The sequence below is a fragment of the Microtus ochrogaster genome, chromosome 26 (assembly GCF_000317375.1).
Source record: "Microtus ochrogaster isolate Prairie Vole_2 chromosome 26, MicOch1.0, whole genome shotgun sequence".
Classification (NCBI taxonomy): Eukaryota; Metazoa; Chordata; class Mammalia; order Rodentia; family Cricetidae; genus Microtus; species Microtus ochrogaster.
In genome coordinates this window covers 4,562,761-4,569,159 of record NC_022025.1, presented here as the reverse complement: position 1 = coordinate 4,569,159, position 6,399 = coordinate 4,562,761, and the positions used below count along the sequence as shown (strand labels likewise).

Below are 6,399 nucleotides of genomic sequence, written 5' to 3'. Positions count from 1 at the left end.
CTCTCTCTCACACACACACACACACACACACACACACAATGTGCGCGCACACACTTAAAGGTAAAAAAAAACAGAAAAACATCTGAATGAATGACCAGGACCTCAGACTGGAACTTGCAGGGAGTACTGGTCACTCTCTACCTTACCCCCACACCTTTTGAGATTCTGATAAATGCAGAATCAATGGATTATCTCTTAGAACTGTGGCCGATTTTGTCTGTATTTATCGATTTTTTTGATGAATATGAATGAAAGAAGAGAAGGACAACATGTAGAACATATTCATAGGACAAGGTCATCCAGCTGTGGCTGAAGAGTGCCAACCATTGCGTAGTGGCAACAAGTGTTATCTGGCTTGAGAGACACTCTGCCTCCTCTTAGAGGATGTTGTACTTCCAAGGTTTTGAGGACTTTTGTAATGAAAAAGTTTGACTTTTCTGGGCTAGTATTTCCTTCCCTTTCCCATCAGACTCCACCATACTCAACAACCCTAATATTCATATTCTCTTTAACTTCACACATGAGGCTGCTTCTAAGGAAGATGGGTTAAAATTTCCAAAAGCAAGCAAACAACCCCGAAGACAGATGGGGTCAGTAAGGAAGCCCTGGAAGAAAACAGGTGTGACCTTAGTTTAAGGGTGGGTAGCTGTGGTGGTTTGAATGAGAAATGTTCCTCATAGTTTCATATATTTGAACAATAAATCCTAGGGTGATGACATCGTCTTTCAGCCTTTTAGTGGTGTGGCATTGCTCAGGGAAGTCTCTCACTGGGGAGGGGTGTTGAGGTTTTCTAACCCAACTGTACTTCCTGCATTCTTGAGCTTTTTCTGCCTCTGTTTCTCTCCTTCCCACCTTCCCTCCCTCCTCCCCTTCTATTTCCTGTGTGAGGAGGAAAGGTGAGGTCAGCATCCTGTCCCTGGGCCCGCGGCTGTTTCCTGCCAGGCCCTCTCCACCACTGAGGACTGTCTCCACTCTCAAACTCCAAGCTAAAATGGATACTTTTCTCCCCACTTGCTATCTGGCAGAATGTTTTCATCAAAACAAGACAGGGGATGATACAGTGACATGTGGAAGGGACTTGATACTTTAGTAGTGTCTTGGTTACTTTTCTATTGTTGACAAGAGACACCATGACCAAAGCAACTTATAGGAGATTGTAGACGATTTACTTACAATTTCAGAGGAGCATGGCAGCAGGCAGGTGGGCGCAGTGCTGCAGAAGTAGCGGAAAGCCCACATGTTGAAACAACAACCAGGAAGCAGAGGAAGAGTCAACTGGAATGGTGTGGGTTTTTGTAACCTCAAAACCTGCCCCCAGTGACACAATTCCTCCAACAAGGCACACCCCCCAATCCTTCCCAAACAGTTCCACCAACTTGGGACCAGCATTCAAACATATGGATCTATGGGGGTCATTCTCAATCAATCCATTGTAAGTAGGTTGAAACCAATAGAAATGTAGACTTTCAGAATTTTTGAGGTGTTTAGAAGCAATCACTACAAGAATTATGGCTCACCCTGCTGTGGGTGGTGCACGCCTTTAATCCCAGCACTCAGGAGGCAGAGGTAGGCACGTCTCTATGTTTGAGGCCAGCCTGGTCTACAGAGTGAGTTCCAGGACAGCCTGGACTTTCCACAGAGAAACCCTATCTCAAAAAACAAAAACCCAACAAAGCAAGAGGGAGAGAGCGAGAGAGAGAGAGAGAGAGAGAGAGAGAGAGAGAGAGAGAAAGAGAGAAAGAGAGAGAGAGAAGAATTGTGGGTTGTGTATGCTTGTCTGTATACATGGAGGTCAGAGGACAACCTTGGGGCTTGGCTCTCACCTTCCAAAATGTTTGAGACAGGGTTTATTATTTGTTTTGCCACTGTGCCTGCTAGTCTGACAGGCCCTTGGGATTGCAGGGATTCTTCTATTGTACGCCAATCTCCTCATAAGAACACAGGGATTACAGATGCCCCCATTGGGTGTCCAGCTTTTACATGGCTTCTGGGCATTCAAACTCAGGCCCTCGCAATGCTCTGCACTCTTACGCCCTGAGGCAGCTCCCATGCCCCCAGATTACAGAGTTTTATTGTTGTTGTTGTTGTTGCTGTAATAGTTGATCTGTTTCAATCAGGGTCTCTGAAAGAAAGAATGTTCAGTCATATACTCTCATTCAGTCATTCCTGCAGGGTTTGGTGACAGAAGTTTCAGAACAAAATAGACAAAACACGGGCAACAGTAGGAACTTCATATGGACAATGAGCTATCTTAAGGCCACAAAAGATTCTGAAGAACAATATTGTCTCTCTACATCGGCATGGGGTAGTGAGGGCAGTTACTAGAAGCTGGTTTTAAAGCAGAACTGCCTTGAGAAGAGCTGTGATACCCACCTACTTCTTGGTTGCCCCTTCAGCTGAACCCACAGAAGTCAACTCTTAGGGCAGAGGTCAGTGTGGAGAGAAGGGTGAAGACTGGACACGGAGGGCAAGCGGAAGGTATGAGGTATGTCTCAAAGTAGAGGAATCTGGAAACCGGCAAAACACTGACCATTTCCTGAATATTGGTGTCCCTCATGAGTTCTGTGTTGCTTTCTGTGCCTAAACATGGGTTAAGTACCCAGCGAGGCCCAAGGAAGCAGATAGAGACTCAGCCCTCGGTGTGTGAAAACAGCTACAGAGTACACAGTAAACTAAAACACAGACTGAAACCTAAGGAGGTGTAGAAATCATAGAAAGAGTTCAATGCTGGCCATTTTTAAAAGCAATTTATTACTTTAGTCTTGGCCTGAAGTACTGGTATACAGCATACATGCAACATTCAAGAACTTAAATTAAAATGAAAATGAGTTCTTTATATCAATTAATAAGTTTGATTACTATTATCCAATAAATCCCTTATTTAAAAAAAAAACTTATCATTCAATCAGCATGCTTGTAACCCTAGGTGCTGAGGAAAATGGATTGCAAGTTTGAGGTAAGTCTAGGCAATTTAGTGATAATCAGTCCCAAAAATGAAATTTAAAAAGGGATAGAGATGAGTACTTACTTGGCAGGGGAGATCACAGCATGGTTTTCCCAGGGTGAGGCTTCTCCATTGCACTCTGCATGCACTGGTCCCTGTGATATCCCCAAATGTGGGAAACTGGGATGCACAATTTGTGGTAGTAGAAGGAGATAAATGTCTCTTACAAATAAGTTATCCTCTAACCTATACAGGTGTGCAATACACACACACCACACTACCCACATATACACACACATGTACACATACCACACATACCATACATACACACATATACCACACATACTCATTTATGCATGCACACATACTATATATATACATATATATCACACAAATACCACCCCCCCACACACACATACACTACACACACACACACACATATGCACACATACACTACGCAAACACACCATACCGATGTGGGATTTTCCTTTGCATACTGTGAATATCCCTGGTTAATAAAGAGACTGGCTTGGCCTGCTGGAATAGAACAGAGCTAGGAGGGGAACACTGAACTGAATGCTGGGAGAAAGAGGAGTTTAGAGAAGCTGCGGAACTGCCGCCAGAGACAAACTTTGCTGGTAAGCCACTGCCACGTGGAAATACACAGATTAATGGAGATGGGTTAAATTGAGATGTAAGAGTTAGCCAATAAGAAGTTAGAGCTGATGAGCCAAGCAGTGATTTAATTAATACAGTTTCTGTGCGGTTATTTTGGGAGTCTGGGCAGCCAGGAAATGAACAAGTGGCCTCCTACAACACCATGCACATACACCATACACACTCACTTATGCACACACACACTCACACACATACACCATACATACACGACACACACACACTTTACATACACCACGCATACCATAATATACCACACACACATGCACATACACCATACACACTCACTTATGCACACACACACACCATACATACATGACACACACACTTTACATACGCCACACATACCATAATATATCACACACACATGCACATACACCATACACACTCACTTATGCACACACACTCACATACATACACCATACATACACAACACACACACACACTTTACATACGCCGCACATACCATAATATACCACACACACATGCACATACACCATACACACTCACTTATGCACACACACACACCATACATACATGACACACACACACACTTTACATACGCCACACATACCATAATATATCACACACACATGCACACACCATACACACTCACTTATGCACACACACACTCACACACATACACCATACATACACGACACACACACACTTTACATACGCCACACATACCATAATATACCACACACACATGCACACACCATATACACATTTACCACACATACACACACACACGCATGTGCACTCTCTCTCTCTCACACACACACATTAAATATTTTAAACTTCAAAATTGAAGTTTACTTTTCTACTTTAACTGGTCATCTCCATTTGGCTTCTCTCCCCAGACTTTGTCTCTGTTTAGAATCCGGGGCTCCCTGACCTCACTCCTGCTTGCATATTGTAGCGACAGGGATTTTCAGGCACGCAGGTCGTATCATCCATAGCTTGGTTGAAACTGGTACTTTCTCCAAAACAACATGGAAAAATCCATGGGTAAATTCTGCCTGAGTCATCTGTTTAAACTATAAAGAGCAGGGGTGATGGGGTCATTGCCCACGCTGACCAAGATCTTTCCCTCAGTCATGCTTCTATTGACTTTGTTCCTGACAAAGTGTGATCCAACCCCCAGAGATCGGGTTGAGTGTGTGAGGGTGTATCCCCTAGGATCTTTGAGTATGGTGTGCGTGTGTAGTATATTTGGATATTCACTGTACATAACACTGGATTCCTAAGGATGTTTTCAAGCTAGTATATTATATAGTCTGACCATGTCTTCCCTCCCCGTTTGCTCCCTTTTCCCACTCCTCCCAGTCCGTTCCTTCCCCTAAACAGGATGTTTTCCATAAGACACATCTGAAGAGTGAGCATGAGCTCTTCTGGAATGCAAACATTTTCGGAACAAGGAAGCCTCTGCCACAAACTAGTTGAAATATAGAAAAATAAAGTAGTCCCAAGACAGATAACTGTCATTCTTTTTCCTCACTCTCTGTCTCTAACTCCTGGTTCAAGAGGAGGAGGAATTGTGCTCCCTCAAGACTGCTCTGGCCCCTCCTCCCTAAATTAAATGGTCTGACTCCCGCCAGGAACCCAGGCTTCTGTGTCTGCCCACATGTGGAAATCCAAACTCTAAAAATAAAACCCTCTCCGGCTGCTCGCAGGCTCAACAGCCACATCAGATTCCTAGAGCCAGTCTTTCCTCTTTCTTTTGGAATTGTTACAAGGGTTGAATTTTTATCTCTATAATATAAATTCAAGGAATAAACTGTTACCTGTACAGACAGTTAGAATGTGACTTCACCATTGGATCTGGCCTCGTCTGTGTGGTGGTCCTTCTCCTATTCTGTGCGTCTGACATGCTCCAGAAGGGATCTAAAATGATTGCTAAATTAATCAGTACCAAGTAAACCTTACTTTCATCAAAGAGAACAGTATGCTTGAAGATCCAAAAAACTATGGACTGAAAGGCAGCCAGAATGGGTTGTCCTAGGTGCTTTTATTGTATTTAGTACCTGAGCAACGCAGTGAAGCAGCCAGAGAAGGAAGTGTTTTTTTTTTGTTTGTTTGTTTTTTGTTTTTGCCAGTGGGGAAACAGGGTCCATGAAAAATAAGTAATTTGTCCAAAGAACCACATTCCACATGCTAATAAACTATGACCCCAAACCGAAACTCGGGCTCTCTGATTGTAGAGCCTACGTTTTCTCTGCCATTAAGCAGCAATCAATGAGAGGAAATATTTAAATTTGGCTGTTCACAGAGAAAGGGAAGCCTCTCAGGTTTCAGCTCAAAGGTCAGTTATGACCCACACTGGCTCTTTTGAAAGAGCCCAGGTGAAAACATTTCATCATTTCTCTTTGCCCCTGCTCAGAGGTTTCACTTTGCTCTCTAACTTCTCCAAGGACACAGAGAGGTCTTTCACCTAAGTGTTGCACATTCCAAGTGGGACATAGTAATTCCATTGTGGAAGTGTCCTAAGTCAATGATTTGTCTAATCATTTTCTTCCTCCCAGAGAGCGCATCTTTTTCTTTCATTCAACAAATATTTGTGCTGAGGACTTTCGGTGTGTAGTGTGGTAGAAGTATCAGCACGATGCACAGCAGAGCCTACAAGGACACTCTAGGTGCACAGCAGAGCCTACAAGGACACTCTAGGTGCACAGCAGCGTGTGGGAGGACACTCTAGGTGCACAGCAGAGCCTATGAGGACACCCTAGGTGCACAGCAGAGCCTATGAGGACACTCTAGGTGCACAGCAGCGCCTATGA

General features: G+C 43.8%; 1 pseudogene; it reads left to right on the top strand.

Moving 5' to 3' along the window:
- The first annotated feature begins 3,020 nt into the window (after nucleotides 1–3,020).
- LOC113457420 lies at nucleotides 3,021–3,172 on the top strand (annotated as a pseudogene).
- The last annotated feature ends 3,227 nt before the right edge of the window (nucleotides 3,173–6,399 follow it).